This window comes from Amblyomma maculatum, chromosome 5 (assembly GCF_055883805.1).
Source record: "Amblyomma maculatum isolate TAMU_Amacu chromosome 5, ASM5588380v1, whole genome shotgun sequence".
Lineage (NCBI taxonomy): Eukaryota > Metazoa > Arthropoda > Arachnida > Ixodida > Ixodidae > Amblyomma > Amblyomma maculatum.
In genome coordinates, this window is record NC_139348.1 from 55,049,144 (window position 1) to 55,056,329 (window position 7,186).

General features: G+C 38.9%; 1 pseudogene; it reads right to left on the reverse strand.

The window, feature by feature from the left end:
* LOC146188338 (uncharacterized) overlaps positions 1–5,388 on the reverse strand; it is a 151,413-nt pseudogene extending 146,025 nt beyond the window's left edge.
* Between the last annotated feature and the right edge of the window lie 1,798 nt (positions 5,389–7,186).

A 7,186-nucleotide genomic window follows, 5' to 3' on the forward strand; every position in this document is an offset into this window, starting at 1 on the left:
TGAGCTAGTTGGTACATGGTTGGAAATTACGAGCGCTGCGACGAAGAACAACGAGAGAGTATAAAGACAAGGACAGCGCCTGTCCTTGTCTTTACTCTCTTGTTGTTGTTCTCCGTCGCAGCGCTCGTAATTTCCAACACTTAATAAAGAGCAGCGCAAAACACGAGGACTAAACAATGAAAATAGTCGTCGTAATACAACACCACAAAGCGAAAAAAAATAACGAGGGCCGATGAAACGAGTAGTGACGTCGATCATCTTTTCTGTGTTTCGTCGTTTTTGCGCTGTTGTATTAAGGCCACGATTGCAAGCAGCGATCATCAAAATAGCACTCCTCTGAAGTACGCATAACGGCAAGTATGAAGAAACACAAATGGCTTTATTGTCGATAATAGGCCGACAGTTTCGATTTCAGTTTTATGAGCCCCGCGTCAGTCCGTGGCAACGGCGGTCATCGGCCATGCATCAGCCAGATAACCGAACGTAGTTGCTCGACTTTTCCTAAGGCTATCGCGTTCCAATGGTTTTGTGGCAGCCGACGGCGCCTGCCCTAATCGCGACATGCTAGCGAACGCAATGAGCACATAGCCCTGTGCAGATGGACGGGCCGAACAGGCTACCGCCAGCATGCCGCTGGCACTGCAAAGTTCACCTCCCCCCCCCCCCGTCCGCCACTAGAACTAACATGAAAAGATAAACACACCATGATATTTTTATCACCGTGCAGCACCTGGGCACTGCCAAGAAATGAGCTGTGGACTAACTCTTAGGGGGCAAACGTGCGGGATGGGTTAATAAGAGTAGGTCTATTACGCGAGTAAAAACAGTAAATTTAGCGTTACTGCAAATGGTTCTGGTCATTTTTTTTTAGGTCATTCGATAAATCAAACTTTTGCACGGTCTGGTGAAGTTCGAATTAACGATCGTTTGCTATATATCTTTCCATGATTAACTCAATGGGAGACCTGCGTCTTTAGGAAAATAAAAGATAAATATGTTATGTGCATTCACAGTTTATTACAGCCGAATTAGCAATGCTTTTTGGGGAAAAGAAAAACAGACAGAATGCAAAAACAGCAAAGCAATGGATACAGTGACACTCTCTGAAAAGAAATGCATCCAAAATATGAGCACATTTTATGAGCAGAACAAGGCATCAAACACATGCGTACGTGCAGTCCACTATAGCACTGACTGCCGTCATCGATTTGCAACCACTGCTGCGTACAAGTTTCGTGCTGCTCCTATACTGTTTGCGTTTCCTCTCATTTTTTTCCCTAATCAACTCAACTCTGTTCATGCCTTCTGTTCCTTAAAAATCTGTACCCAATTATTTCTGAGTTCATCTAGTGTTTTCTTGACCCATGTGCAGCACGAAACCATAATATATTAAATCACTTTTGTAACTTTTTTGAGAATCAAAGAAAAAAATTGTGATATATGTTAAGTCATACCTGGACATAATGTGGGATGCAGTATATCTGTGTAAGCATGTCTTCCTGAGATGATTATTTATGTACTACTGTTTTATATCAAGCACCATGGTGAAAGAGTTTCTTTTACAAATACTTCAACTACCTCAAATTAGCACAAAGGCTGAGCTGGGAGGGATATGGGAGAGGCCTTTGCCCTGCATTGCAATGTATTCAGGCTGATTACAAAGAATGAGCTCATTCATTGCATTAGAATAACATCAAACTGGTAATGCATAAGCCCACATAAAATAATATGAAGCACACCAATTCCAAAAATGAGACGTACTATTGTTCACTATGCACTCTTAAATTGACAATGTTAGCTGAAATATTACCTAGTATCATTGTCCGGATGTTTTCCAGCTTTATAAAGGCAAACTTTTCCCCCCTGGAGCCTTTCCAGCTGAACTCCATTGCTACTGACTTGGTCAGTAGACTTCTGAGGAGGACTCTTATAATATCGACGACGTCAGTTCCACCCAATCTCGAGAAGTATTTCACCTGGATAAAGAAAACAAAATCTAATCAGTGGCTTAGATTCATGAAAGCACAAATATTCATCATTCTAGAATAACATATTGCCCCGTGCCTAGCACCGCGCAGCCACCGTGCTTGGTGCCGCCGCCGACGAAGCAGTTGTTGGCTCGAGAGGCGTGCTGGTGCTGGACACTGCTATCACAGCTAGAAGCCGACCTTATTCTTGGGTCCTTGTCTACATATACTTCATGGCTCCCAGTGGCTTGAGTCGTGACAATATTGGATAAGCCAGGCTTGTTGCTGCGGTACTTGTGCAGGTCAATAAACTTCCATACATAATTTGTCATAGAGCCGCATTTAATTTTTCATTTGTTTTCTTTGATGTCTTAAGATATTACATAGGGATGATGTAATGGTTTGCAGCAGTAAACTTTGGGTACACAAGCTCGCCTTTAAGCATATCATGATACATTAACAGGTCCAGCCTGCAGCTTCCCTTGCAGGTCTTCTATCCACTTGCAGTCGCTGAATCTTTAACTCTATTTTTTTGCCTCTCTTATCTCATATATATCATTAGCATAGTCATAAACTAGCAAGTTATGCAGAAGACCACCTGACATAGATATCCATTGATACCCATTTAACTAAGTCGCATACACTTGCATGGCTTAAGAGTAGTGTGCCTTACTCCTTGCCCAAGGGTTATGAAAAGTTTTATTTCCATCTCACCCACACATCTGAAAATAAAAGCTTAAGTTGGCATCTCCTGCCTTGTTGGGTGGTGTAATGACATCACACAACCAACTGACCAACCAGTATGCGGCCATGTCAACTTCCAGCTACTACTTGCCTGAGCCATGCTCATTTTTTCGCTCACGCCCATGCCAGACTTTCTGCAGAATGTTTATAATGCTATCGCGCTAAAATTGCAACACGCATAAATGGCAGCAATCGCAAATTAAGTCTGGTCAACACAACAGAAAGAGAAAAAAAAAAAACTTCGTTCAAGGCATACAGCAGTTTGAACTTATAAGAGACAAGTTTTAGTTTCTTAATTAAGAAATGTGTTACGTGACCTCTCTATGAAGTGACGAAGCTAACACAATGTCAGTTCATGAAAAGTGTATGTGAAATCATAAATTCCTTTCTTGAATACAAAATACTGTAGTTCTTTTACACTGTCACTATTTCTTCCATATGCATTTTTTTCATAGTTTTAGATTGAAAATATCTCCATCTTCTTGCTTACTCACAAGAAACTTTACCATATCATATTCAAAATAAATGTAATTATACTGCACACTGCATTTAAAGATGGTGCACTTGAAGATCATAATTTTTTATGTTTAGATAATTTTCAAAAGCATTTAGCAGATTTCTTTAAATCAAGTATCTTCAAATGTTTTACACATACTGGAGCATATTTTAAATTTTGTGAAGTACCATCAATATTTACTGCAGCTTTCAGAGGTGCTGCTCACGCAACTCTTGTAAATAAAAAAAGACCGTTACCATGCTCTCCATGTTCTTTTCTTCGCCAAGATATTCCTCAAATTCGAACAGATCCTTGCTGCTCACTGCTGGCAGCTGCGGACAGTCATCAGGAATTTTGGCACATTTCGAGCTGTTTGCTGTGGTGAGCAGGGTCCGCAGGCTTTTGATTTCATTGAGCAATAGCATTTGATTGTCAAATACCTTTTTTTCAAAGGCTGCAAGAATTGTGATGGCAAGTAGAGATTAGAACAAGGAATTCAAACAACAGAATTGCACAGTTGAAGGCTAGCACATTTTATGGTGATTCATATACTGTATGGTTCAACAAGTTTCACAATGAGAAGAATGTCAGTACTAGTGAAGAATTATAGTATGCATTCAATACAAGACTACAAACAGAACCTTAATAATATTCATTAATTTATATTATTGCTAATATTGTTTCATACAGTCAGTGAATGTGACAAAAATAATTTTTTATAATAAAATGCCTCTCGACTCTATAAATGACTGCTACACTATCTTAGCTTTTTATAATATGTAGGAGGGTATAATGCAGCCAGTTCAGGAAGAGCTTGTACACCTTTTCATCTTGTGAGGGAGCTGTTGAAACACCTCGCTCTCAAGACTGCAGAAGAACCGGTTACTCTGCGGCTTCCACTGTGCAAGCACCAAGCACAAAATGCAGTCCAGCGAGCAATTATTAAAAGGTGTATAGACAGAGCTCAATTTTTCGTAACAGCATTACAGATTCGGCATGTAACTGGGCCTACATTACTATTAAGCTGTACCAAAAACCTACAACTCAATAATGCAAAAGCAAAAAGGTATGGAAGTTAAGTCATATAATACCAATCCATTTTTATGAGCACTGGTGAATACTACCTACTAACTTGCTTTTGTAAAATACTACAGCAAGACACACAGGATAATAAAGATGACACAACAGTTATGACAGGCTATATTGCCATAAGGAAGAAGGAACTAAAGGAAAATTTTTATTGCTTATATTGTGTGTCTCACACAATGCTATGAATGCAAGCTTAACATTATTAGTGTGATTCAGCCTGATTTCAGGTGTTATTCACATGGTGCATGACACTCTCTAATGCACATTTGAGCAAAAAAAATAAATCATTCTAGCTCATGCAAAAAGCATTGCAAAAATTGCATTGAGACATTACTTTGAAGCACAAAGTTGCACATACAAAACATATAACGAGAGTTGGTAATAGTCTCTCAGGATAATCTTGCTATGAAACTAGTGATTGAAGTTTAGAATGGTTGATGCATGTTCACATTGTGAAAACCAAGCTTGTAGCTTTCAGTATTACAGCACTCAGACAAACGCATTGAAGGGCCTTGGTTCATAATATCAGCAAGTAGTACATGTGGCACCTTAGAAATTATTGTAACTTGTTGGCAAATAATGCTGAACTGATCAGTCTGACAATCAGTTGTGCATCATTTATATGCTAATTCAAGGAAGAGCCAAGCAGTGATAAGTACGGAAGTCTGAAGATTGAGACGGTACTACAGGGTCGAAGACAAGATGTAGAACACAGGGGGCTGTGTCATCTTTGTATTAATTATGTTTGCACCACATTAAATAAGAGCCTGTCATTTAGTCCAGTAGTCAATCTTTATGCTGCTGGCCATGACAAATCTGTGTACTTTCCTGCATTACTTTAGGTTGCCGTGCCTTTATGTGTCCCTGACTAGCTGTGATGTTAACCACAACTAAACAATACGTTTTGCATCAGAATATACTTTTTTGGCATTTATTTATACTCTGGGCAAATGACTTGTTGACAAACATGATCTCTGAATTTTTCTGAATGCACCATAACTATGCATATATATATACATGCAAACTCATAACAAAAACTTACATGCAAATCGAGACTCCAGGTTTTTGACCCGACTGCACACATCTAGGAGGGGGGCTGTGAATAACAAACAATGCTTAAACATTCCAGGTTGAAAAAGACCTGGTTTGCAGCTGGATTATTGGAATGGAAATCATACCCTTCTAGTTTTAAACCATACATTTTATCAAGAAACCACCAATTCAAGCTGGAATGACATTTAATTGTTTCGAGCTGGATTTCTCAACTAGAAGACATGCCGTTCCGAAATGTTCTTGCTATCCAGTTAGAAAATTTACACCTCTAGTCAAACTTCACCTGGAAATGACGCCAGTTGAATCTTATCCCCTTCCAGCTGAAAAATGACAGTCCAGCTGGGAATTACTACCAGCATGCTTTTTCTAGTTGAAATGGAAAATGTGCACTTAAGAATAACCTGAAACTTCAGTGATATGATGTGCATATTGGAATAGGTAATTTAATTGTACAATGGGTTCAGATCTCACAGCACAAGTATATAATTGAAGTTTTTTGAAGGACGCAGGAAGCATTACTCCTTAAAAGTTAAATAACAGGTTTATACAAGCTACATGCACTGCATGCTCATTCAACAGTAAAATCTTTACAGCTGAAATGGCAATTCTAGAAAGTTTTTTTTCTGTAGTCAACAGCATTCAACCTTTGAATTACATAATTATTATATGCACGCATTGTGAAAGATTACATCACAGTTTATTGAACAATGTTATAATGAACACTGATATGATTATTGGATAAAATGTAGAAAATACAAGGTACTCCAGCAATGCTTCATTCTAGTTAGAATTAAATTTTCACAGCAAAATGAAAAATGCAGATCTTGGTTCGGTATCAATCAAAGCAGAAATGTGTCTCAGATTTGTGTCATTGGATGTAATTTTTAGAACAAACGCATCCTTCCTTTTTGTGGGCCTTAAAGGTCCACAGAACTGAAGGATGCGTTTTCTTCTGCTTCTTCCTATAGACACACAATTTGTGGGTTCGTGTTTTATCTTTTGTAATGATGCCTAGGACATTACTGTGCGCGGATCACCACGTCATATTAGCCTAAGACTGCAGAAATATTCATAACCGAATTTTTTTTCTCGCCTGTTTCTGTTTCGGTTTCAACAGCCTATCGACGGCTGTAACGTCGAAGTCAGGTCTAGGTCACGTGAGGGGTGAAAATACAGCGATATAATCATTCCTATGTGTCATTTGAATTCACTACAATGATAAAGCTAGCCTGCAACAATAACAGCAATCACCACAAGTGAACAATTAACGATTATATCGCTGTTTTCATGCCACGCATCAAGGCTTGATTGTGACGTCACAGCCATCTCTCGACTGCTGAAACTGAAACTGATTATAAAAGAAAATCCAGTTATAAATTATTTGGTGGTCGCAGGTGCAAACTACATTCGGATCGATATACAGGAATGGTTTATGCATCATTAACAAGAAAAATTCCACCAAAATTTGGTGTCTATAGTCCTTTAAGGGCTCACAGAAAGGAGCAGTCACTGATGATAAGAAAAGTCGGGATACTAGCAGATTGAATGATCGATCCGCACAGGAATTTTTGACCTAGCTCAAACAGAACGAGGGAAAGCGGCAACTGAAAATGACTGAGGATTTAGGAATACTGAAGTTCATTACCAAGCGCCTGATCTGCTCGCGAATTTAAAAAAAAAAGGCTCTTTTTAAAAAAAGAGTACTTAATCGCTGGTTTTGTTCCAAGGAGTTATACTTTGGGCGATTGCTTTGAGCGATTGCCTCTCTTCTGTATTTTCTCTTTATTTTCCCACCCTGCAGCAGCCCGTAAGAGCTTACAGTATTGTAAATAAATAA